Consider the following 10,857-nt stretch of genomic DNA (forward strand, 5'->3'; position numbering starts at 1 on the left):
ATGCAAAGAGAGAAAAGTCTCTTAGAAACCATTTCCTTTTCTGCCAAAGATTCCCTTGTGAACATGCCACCTGAGGACACGAACCGCCTCTATATTTAGAGATTATTGACTCGGTATACAAACAATAATGGGTTTATCTCTTCAAATTGAATGGGCAAGGATACATTTAAAAGAAATGAAGCTGTTTTATGGAACCGAGATAACAGTGGCACCATTCAAACCCTGGTTGTTTACTATAAAGCTGTTTTTGACTGACTGCATATTAATCAATATTTTAATCATATCAAGTCATCTTTTTTCTATTAATACTCTTATTGTATCCTTCTCGTCAGGGACCATTGGCCCCAGCGTTCCCTCTCCGAGTTCTAGAAATTTCCTCCCTTCCATCTGTGAACTGGTTTGTGTGTCAGACAATGTGCAATCTTCAGATTCTAATCTAGCTGAAAGTGTGTTCCTGTTGCGTTAGTGACAGAGCTTAGAATATGCTGCATTCGTAGGTTTCTTAACATCAGAGACGTTGTGCAAGTGTTCAGCACAGGCTGACAGAGGAACACAAGCAGCCAGATCTGAGATCATTTCTAGCAGTTTAAGAGTTTTATTTGGAAATATGTGTGATGTGTTATTTCATACATATGGTAGTTGATGACAGTTACTTAATTATACGATAAATAATAAAAAAAAAAACATGCTCTGTGTCTTTTTTTTCTTTTCTTTTTTTTTTAAAGCCGTTTATAAAGTTTATAAATCTGAAATAATGATTGTTTTCAAACAGGTTTTTGGAACACTCCCCCCGTCTGCCATTGGTCAGATGCCGATCTGGTTCTGGTATTTCATTTTCCGATCATTTCTGGTTCTGGTATGTACATTTTTTATTTTAGTCATGCCTGAATTGAACATGGTAAAAAAAAAATAGAGCATATTACCTAAAAATTACTTTTCAGTTAACTCTGAGAAATCAAAACCCATTCAGATAGTATTGCCTTGGATTACAATGTTATTTTTTTCAAAATGCTTCTCATTTATTTTGTCCTTCAAAAATTGTAACTGAACTATTATTATTATTGTTATTATTATTATTTAGCAGATATATTTAGTTTATTTTAGCATTTAATTTTTGTAATCCCATCCTGAAAAATTGTTCATTAATTGTATATAATTAAATAAATAACTGTAATGATTAAATAAATAATTGTCTTACACCAGTTTCTGCTTTTTAAGCTAGGATAGCAGAAAGTATCAAAAGACAGTGTTACACTTCAGTTTTATTGACTTCTTTTGAGCCATCTGTGATTTATGAATTTACAGGCATATATTGATATAAGAACTGAGCGAAGATATTCATATATACAGTATTCTATATACAACAACACAGAGCAGTGCTCCTCTGGTTTCTATAATAACATGTTGATAGATGGAAAGAGTTTGCTAGTCTAGATAGATTTGCAATTGGAAACTGCGCTGTGAACATATGCTGTGCAGAATGAAGGCGTATATCGTAAAAGCATTTTACGAATGTGCATTACTGCAGTTATCAGCACTGTTTGATGTTAATGGTACTCATCTTTGCCTAGCAGCTGACTGCAGTCTTACAGTGTTCCTATAACTGTAATAATGCAAACCCTCTTGTTTTGATGTAATGGAAAAGTCTGCTTCCCTCTATTACAGAGGGTTTAAGGGTCCATTGTTTTTCTTATAGAAAAATCTCCTGGGAGTTATTCATGGAAGAAGCTCTCTTCACAGAACATTCTGCTAGTCTGACCACACTCTCCAGCCCCTTTGGTGACTTGGCTGTGTCCTAATAAATTGGAACAAGCTGAGAGTGTAGCCTATAAATGAGTTCTCTCTCTAGTAAGGCGCGGTGCACACCTTAACAAAATGCTTTTTGCTTCCCTGGGGCCAGACGTACAGCACATAGAGAGAGGAGTGGTGATCGTTCTTTTCAAAGAAGAAAAGTGTCCACTAAACATTAAATACAATTCATGAGGAAGGCCTATTCAGATGCATATTTTAACGCAGGCGTTTTCAATTAGTTTAATACCAAAGACCCCATATAATGAAGGGATCCCTATCCTTTTTAAGATTTATTTTTTGGCATTTTTTTTGGCAAACCCAGGACTCAAATTCAGAGTACCCAAAGCACAATGGCACTATATGTCTGGCTGCTGCCCACGAGGCTATTGGTGCCAACAGGGATCCCTATCCTAATATAAAGCCATTTAATATATATTAAAACAGTTTTGGACTGTTTTTGCTTGGAAACATGTGCTTGATCTGTGCATATTTCTCTCCTGACTCAGACCAGACAAAATTTTCACCGGAGAAAGCAATATTATGGATGGAGGTATTTTTGCATTTAGTACAATCACAGCTTTTCACCTCACAAGACTTTGATGAACTGGAGTCGTGTGGATTACTTATGGATTATTGTGATGTTTTTATCAGCAGTTTGAACTCTCATTCTGACGGCACCCATTTACTGCAGAGGATTCATTGGTGAGCAAATGATGTAATGCTAAAATTCTCCAAATCTGTTCCGATGAAGAAACGCACTATTCTACAGCTTGGTAAATGCAGCTGTATATATGTTAAGATGTTTACATTTTCAATATTATTGATAAGCAAAATATGCAAAATAATCCATTTTATTTAAAAAAAAACAATTCATAATATATTTTTGCATTTTCAAAAAATATATTAATGTATCTAAATGTATTGGTGTTGACAAAATGGTGTTGTCATTTTTTGAGAAAGTGATCTGCAGCATCAGAAACCGTGAAAGATGTCTCTAGTGATGGGAAATAATGGGTCACACCAAGGGTGTTGGAACACAACAAACTAAACGCTGAGAGATCAATATCAACGGTGGCACTGACTGTAATGTGAGAGGGCATAGTGAAGACATTGGTATCACTCTAAAAAAAACCTGCTTGTTCCAGACTTCGTGTCTCAGACGGTTTACCCGCACGGTTGCCGTTATGGATGAAAGCTTTTATCAAAGGGCCCATGGGCTCCGAGGTTCACGCTGAATGTCTACACGGGAATCAATACCACAGTATCTCAGGTGGCGGACCGCTGGACTTTGACTGCACGTTCTGTCAGGGAGATCATTCATCATATGGGGTGATGGAGACCCTCAAGACCTTTTTTTTCACTCGCTGCCTTTCATTCTTATTGTCAGAGGGATCATGTGAAATTAATATCTCTACAGTTGTCCATGTGGGTTCATGGCCCGGGTCTGCACCATTCCATCAACTGCAATATTTTCTGAAAGTAAAAGCAGAGCTGACAGAGTTATGCCTGTTTTAACCAAGCAAATGCCTTACAGAACCAGATTTTGGACTATCAGCACAAAATCTCATCCACTTTGTGGCTTGTTCTGGCCAATAACTGTCCAATTAGCCTGGAAGTTTTAAGGGCCTAGGAGTACCTGTACATGGATCTTCATTTTCTTAAATAAATGAGAAGACATTCTCCTGCAACAATAACTATAATATGTAAATTCCCACTATAGAGAAGACCGAGTCACATTTGAGCTAGAATTGGAGACTTGTTGCTGGACAGCACTATCCAGCAAGGCATTCTGCCTGTGGTCACTGCTCCAAAGCTTCTGGACATCCTATCCCCAGCACTGACAACAAGATCACATCAACCTGACAGCACCTCCTACAGGGGGGCAGACATCTCTCAACTGTAGCCCAGTGTTATCAGGGCTGATTGACAGCTCACATTCACACTAGCGTTGAGGAGACACCTCAGTGCATTGTTATGCAGTATTTCTGCCAAGAGGCTTCTGAATTAATGTGAATGGTTTTAAGAAGCAATGCTTGATGTCCTTTTTTGTATGTTCATTTGCAGTTAGACAGTGGAGGTGGCTTATGCACACCAGGGTTATTATAGTAAACTAAATTCATTAAAAATAAACATTTTTGTTACTTGGAATAAAATAAACGTTAACTGAAATAACACACACACACACACACACACACACACACACACACACCTAGTTGCCAAGGTAACATCTAAAAATATATAGACCTACAAAACATAGTTAATAAAACCATGAAATAAAATCTAATTCAAAATTTCTACCAAAAAACTACAATATTATATCAATGATATTAAAATAACACTTAATTTTTCCTTTTCTCAAAGTAATGAAATTCCGACTAGTGTAATTTCAACTACATTTCAAATCACGTATTGTGGTGGCAATGAAATGTTAAAAAAAATGTTTGTCTCGCTATGGCTAATTTCATAGCTAGCATTTAATGTATTCATAAATTTGGCCTGAAAAGGAAATTCACTCTCTCTTTTCTACAGGCAAAATTTTATTAATCTTATTGTGAATGAGTAATCCATTCACATGTTTTTACCTTTTAATTAAAAATTACAATGTCAAAACTTGATATTCCAGTTCTCTCTGGTGACATATGCAAGACTTCTCCAATCATTTCATCCACCTAAACCTTGAATCTTTCTTACAGTTGACTGCAAGCTTGCATTCATATCGTCCTCAGTACAATCGGATTGGATGAATTGAACCAAGTCCCTGATGTTCATTTTTTCTTTTCAATAATCTGTTACACTCGGTACATCACAATACGGAAGAAGAGAGTCATCTCTACCTCTGTTACACGATGACTTTAATATGCATAAGTAAATAAAACATTTCTACTGTTTGCATAATTTGAGAAAATTACAGTTTGAAAATGATTGGATATTACCGGAAATTAGATACAATACATTTGTGTTTTATAGTATGTGTATTAATTTTAAATTAAAAAAGATTTTATTGTGGATTTCATAGTTTACGATTGACAGTGTGGGTCTGGCAAAAGGGTAAAACTGATGTTACGTCACTATTCTTATCTCATTTCCCTGTGAACCTGTAAACACCCGCCGATCTTCACCTCATGACTCTTCTCCTCCACTGTAACACCTTCAAACCCTGATTAATTGACTTGTCAGCAGAGTATTTTTATCCTGTTCTCCTGTTGGCTATGGATCCACAGTCCTTCCCAGTGTCCTCTGGTGTCCTACCGAGCACTGGGTGATGCTTTGGGCCAATCAAGCCCTTCTGTCACCTAGCGGCACCGTTGGAGCACCTGACTGGAGGACAGGAGTGATGGAACTTTCTGTCCTGACTGTTTGACTTGGAGCCCGAGGCTATATTAATGTTCCCCCACAGTGTGCAGAGGAACCTACAGCATGTTAAGTCCGTGTGTCATTGGGAATGTAAATTTGGAATGACACTGTAGCCGGCTGCAAATTAGCACAGCTTTACTCGGAGGAAGTTCTGGAGAACCTTGCGGCAACAATACAGATTCAATTTCACACATAGTGGGGTTTAGTGAATGGTGTGGCTTGACAAACTGCACATTTACGGTTATTTACTTTGCAGATCTTTTCACCAAAGGGACATATACATATAAACGCACTGCAGGCTGACACAACCAACATGGCACTGCATAGTGAATAAAGGTATAAAGATACAGATAAAGCCCTATCAGAATTCAGAGTGGCACTTGAAATTAATACAACATAAACACAGCCATAACATTCTCTGTTATGTAACAAGTCAGTAGAGGTTTAGCCTGTAAAAGTAAAACAAATATGTTCAATAAATTAGGAGCAGTTTGGTTTGAAGGTATTGTTGCTTTGCAAGCATTTTAAGTTCCCTCTGAGACTATGTACCATAATTAAGTTTGTGAGAGGTCTATTCCGCCGCACGGCAAGTTAAACTCAATTTGCCATTCTGATTGTTACCTAAACCCCCTGTGGGGTTTAGGAACAAAAACTGTCGATTAATTTTAACTATTTAATTAGTCCGTTTTATTAAATACACCAAACTGCCACCACATACAAGATTCAAAGTCGACGTTTCGTACTTGAAAGCAATCAAAATATGTTTCATAAGCAGTCAAGCCACTGGGAGTGTAACTAGGCTTGATGATTGGTATTAGGCCTGTGGGACTGGTATTAAATCTTTGAAACTCGCAAAGAGAACGTCTCACAAACACACATGCTTAAAAAGCTTCGGTTTCAGCTGTAATAGGATTAACTTGAGATATCTGATGTAAATATCGTTCATAACTTTGCTCCCAGATGACAGTAAACTGAAGTCAATAGTCCAGCAAAGCAATATATTAGACAATCTTGTTTGGATGCCAAAGTTCTTGAAACAGTATTTTCTTTTGTCTTTCTGAAGAGAGAAAGTTATGCAGGTTTGGAACACCATGAAGGTGAGTAAAATTACTTTCCATTTTTGAATTTCCATTTTTGGGTGAACTATCCCTTTAGCCTTTCTGTTTAATATGAACTCGGCACCTTCTGACAGACTCTGTTCTGTGCTGACAAAGAGACCTGGCCCTGTCTGTTGGCATTTGTCCGATCATAGGGATGTATTCCTGAGGGAGATATGCGACAGGGCCTGGCCTTTTTTGGGTCATCATAACAATCATGCCAGCACTTCAGCGTGGAGACTTCAAATGCTAGTCTGAGCCATTTGGTTCACCGATTCAACAGATTTATGGGATGTATGTTTTGTCTATTTTTGCTTGAGTGTATCATGTTCACTTTGTGGAGAGATAACTCCCGTCCTGCCCTCTCTTTTTTTCACACCAGTGACCAGACTCCAATGGAGCACAGTGCAGAATCCACTCACCTCTCGCTGTTACAAATAAACCACAGAGTGCAACCTATAAAGGACTGCAGAAAAACACCCAAGAGAAAACAGCCTTCATGTATCAGCTTAACTGGTAAAGTATGGTGCCTGCAATGTTAAAGGTATATGTTGTATATTGTACCTTGAATGCTTTGTATAAAAATGCTGTCAAATATAAATTCTATATAAATTCTATTTTTTTTATGATTTACAAAATATAACATTTGTGTCTAACAAGTTATATCAAGCCATGTCTGAAAAAGTTTTTGTAGCGGCTTCCTTTTGGTATACAGCCAAAATTGACGCTGCTCCAAAGCCTGTTTGATCAAGACTAGTGTTTATTGTAACAAAGGCATAAATACTTGTAAATACAATTTATAAATACAAAACTGTGACATGAAAGATAGTTGATCTGCAGGTCAAAAAACTGTCTCCCTTCCCTTCCCCATTGCCACATCACATCCTGTTTAAGATGGCTACCCCCAGGAAATGCCAAAATGGATGCAATTAATCTCATCCACCACAAGGGGAGTACGGAAAATAATACATACAAACATTCAATTGGCACAGACTATAGAAAAGACATTATACAACAACATTAACACCTTTATGGCTCCTACATCCCGGCCCCTTAATTGACAATATTAAGGCAATTACATATACCTATATTAAGGAGCCATACAAAGTTCATAGTACAATGTCCCCTTAAAGGGTTAGTTCACCCAAATTCTGTCATTAATTACTCACCCTCATGCATTCTGACAGCTCTCTGACCCTCCCATAGACAGCAAGGGTACTACCACGATCAACGTCCAGAAACGTAGCAAGGAGATCGGTAAAATAATCCATGTGACATCGGGTTCAGCCGTAATATTACAAAGCTACGAGAATACTTTTTGTGCACAAAAGAAAAGAAAATAACGACTTTATTCAACAATTCGTCTCCTCCGCGTCACCCTAGCGCCATTTTGGAGAGTATCCACTGAATGCAAACAGCGTATGTTGTTCTGTGTCAGCCGCACAATCTCTCTTTTGAGCATCCTGTCAACCTGAGAAGCAAGGACGGCAGCCGTCAACTCGAGCCTAGGGATAGTTACAGGCTTTAATGGGGCAACTCTGGCATTGCCCAATACAAAGGCAACATGAACAGCACCACTGATGTTAGTAAGTCGCAAATAGCTAGCTATACCATACCCTGCCTCGCTAGCATCACTAAAGTGATGTAGCGGGGCTGCTTGTATTTTACCATAATTTAATGGTTTGAAACATCTGTGAATGCTTAGGTTGTTTAGTTTGTCCAAACCCTCAAGCCATTTCTCCCAGTGTTTCATTAACCCATCTGGAATCTTATCCCAGCAACAGTTGACTCAGCAGAGTTCCTGTTGTATTCTCTTTGCAGGGAGAATCAATGGGGCAAGAAACCCAATCGGATCATAGATAGAGTTCACAGTGGAAAGAATAGTCCTCCTGGTGGGCTGTTGCTCCTTTAAGTTAATCTTAAAATAGAAGGAGTCTGTTTCAGTGCTCCACTGAATGCTGAGAGCTCTTTCCACAGGAAGTTTATCTCTGTCAAGATCCAACTCCTTAACTTCTTTGGCTTTCTCCTCATCTGGAATAGAAGTTAAAACAGAATGACTGTAACTAGTCCATTTTGTTAGTCTGAATCCACCCATGGCACAGACAGCTCTTAAATCTTGAATTAGGGAAATGGCCACATCCTCATCGGGTAAGGAAGTAAGGCAGTCATCAACATAGAAATTCCTTCAAATGGTATTAAGAACCTCCTTACCGGCTCTACCCTCATTGTCCTCTGCTGTTTTCTTGAGTGCATAATTCGCACAACTAGGTGAAGAGACAGCACGAAAGAGGTGCACCAACATCCGATGCTCTGCCAAGGGTTGACTGATGTCACCTTTAGGCTACCACAAGAATCGCAAGGTCAGCATCCTTGGGTGCAACTTTAACCTGATGAAACATTCCTTCAATATCTGCCATGACTGCCACAGGTTCCTGACGGAATCGAAGGATAACTCCAAGCAGGCTGTTTGAAAGGTCAGGACCCTGGAGAAGCTATTGGTTTAGAGATGTGCCTTGAAATGAAGACCCACAATCGAATACAACTCTAATTTTCTTCTTCCTCTTATGGTACACACCTTGATGGGGTATGCACCACACTTTTCCAAATGTTCCTGACAGCTGATCTACTGGCACCTTTTCAGCATGCCTTTTCTCCAAGATATCACTCATGAATTCCTTATAATCAGCAAAAAACACATCATCTCTTTGGAATCTCTTCATGAGGGTAATAGCTCGCTGTTGGGTAGACCTTCTCTTGACGGAATGGAAGTCGAAGTTGATAGTGGCCATCCTTTTTCATAACAGAATCTGCTACAATTTTGAGGAACATCCTGTCCTCAACTGAATGCTCAGGCTTCTCTTCACAGGCCTTTTCGGGAAAATCATAATTCAGCTGGCTTACGAGAAGCTCATCCAAACTGGAAATTGAAATTCTGTTGCAGAACAACTTTAGTCATTCATTTTTACTTATAGATGGGCTTCTGCCCAATGGGCCATTAATAAGCCATCCTAATTGTGTCAAGACTGCATAAGGTCCATCCCTCCATGGCTCTATACTGTAAGCTTTGGAGCATTAACTCCTATCAACAGATCGACTTCCGCATCAACGGTGTTCAAACTGACCTCATTAAGATATGGCCAGTGCCGAATATCCTCTTCAGTAGGAATGTTCTCTTTGCCAACTGGTATACAAGCTTGAGTGAAAACCCCCTGGAGGGACAAGAAGTTATTGCTATTAAGGTTGCTCACTTCTAACTCATCTAATATATATGTACATATTGGTCTCTCTTGCCCCATAGTCCTGAGTAAAACTTCTGTTCTCCTTCCTCTCACATGCAACCTTTCCATTAGGTTTTCTGTGCAGAACGTAGCATAGCTTCTGGGATCAAGAAAGGCATAGGTTTGTATTAAGTTACTTCCATTGCAAGCCTTGACCTTTACTGGTACAATTGCAAGTTTGTAGTCTAAGGAACCGACCTCTGCCTGCTCTGTTGACACCATAGCCATTGTAATAGGGTTACCGTTGCCCTTTAGAATAGTCTCATTGCCAGCCTTCCTATTCTGGGAAATGTGTTGCTCTTTAGGGGGCATGTTTTCAACATGGAGAATCGTTGGATGCCTTTTGGGACAAATCTTGCATTCAATAAAGACATGCAAAGCATAGTCCTTTACCCTTTAGGAAATCCACCTTCTTTTGATAAGATTTTAAAGCTATCTGATGACATGATTCCAATGCATGATTGCCAAAACAGAACAAACGGGGATTGTAATGCAACATTTGTAGTCTCTGCACTCTTTGATTCTTTCGTACTGGATATCAGTGGGGATACAGAAGTACCAAAGCTTTTCTTACTGCCAGACTTCAGGGAACGAAACTCAGTCTTTACCTTAATGCTCTTTGTTGTAGAAGTAAGATCTTGAATATTGCCAAAGATAGGATCTTGCAGTATTTTTGCCTGCCTTTCAATGAAAGCAACCACATCCTGGAATTTAGCTCTACTGTGTGTGTTCTTTCTAGAATGTCACATGCAGTATTTCTCCACTTTTCACATAACTTATATGGAAGCTTGGATGTTATTTGCTTAAGGTTGGAAGGAAAGTCAAGATTAAACATGTTAGGGAGGTCTTCAGCAGCATTACAACAACTTCTCAGATAAAGTGCATAAGCATGAAGAGCCTTTCCATCATCAGCCTTGATATTACTCCAACTTAAGCTGGCTGCACACTAGAAAATTTTCAAATCTTAAAAGATTTTAAAACCATGGGAGACCACAGACATGAAGACAGTTCAACCGATTTTTAGCCTTATAATCCTCTGAATGCGCACACTAGATGATTAGACCAGACCACGAGACCACACACTTGATGATTGTAGGAAAGATTTCACAGTGACACGAGATCTCACGGACACTCGCGAGATCAAACGTGACTAGAGAAGAAAAACAAATAGAGGACAATCGATGTTGTCAGCTGGCTCTCCCGGCACGCGTTCTGTTGTACAGTGAAAAACAAAGTATAGAAAAGAATATGGGTGATGTTCTCTGCTTTCATGGCATGTTTGTGGCTGCCGAGTTTCAGCTATAGAAGCACGCAACATCCGGTAGGTGACGCTTGCT

This window comes from Sinocyclocheilus anshuiensis, unplaced genomic scaffold (genome assembly GCF_001515605.1).
Source record: "Sinocyclocheilus anshuiensis isolate Anshui unplaced genomic scaffold, SAMN03320099.WGS_v1.1 scaffold902, whole genome shotgun sequence".
Classification (NCBI taxonomy): Eukaryota; Metazoa; Chordata; class Actinopteri; order Cypriniformes; family Cyprinidae; genus Sinocyclocheilus; species Sinocyclocheilus anshuiensis.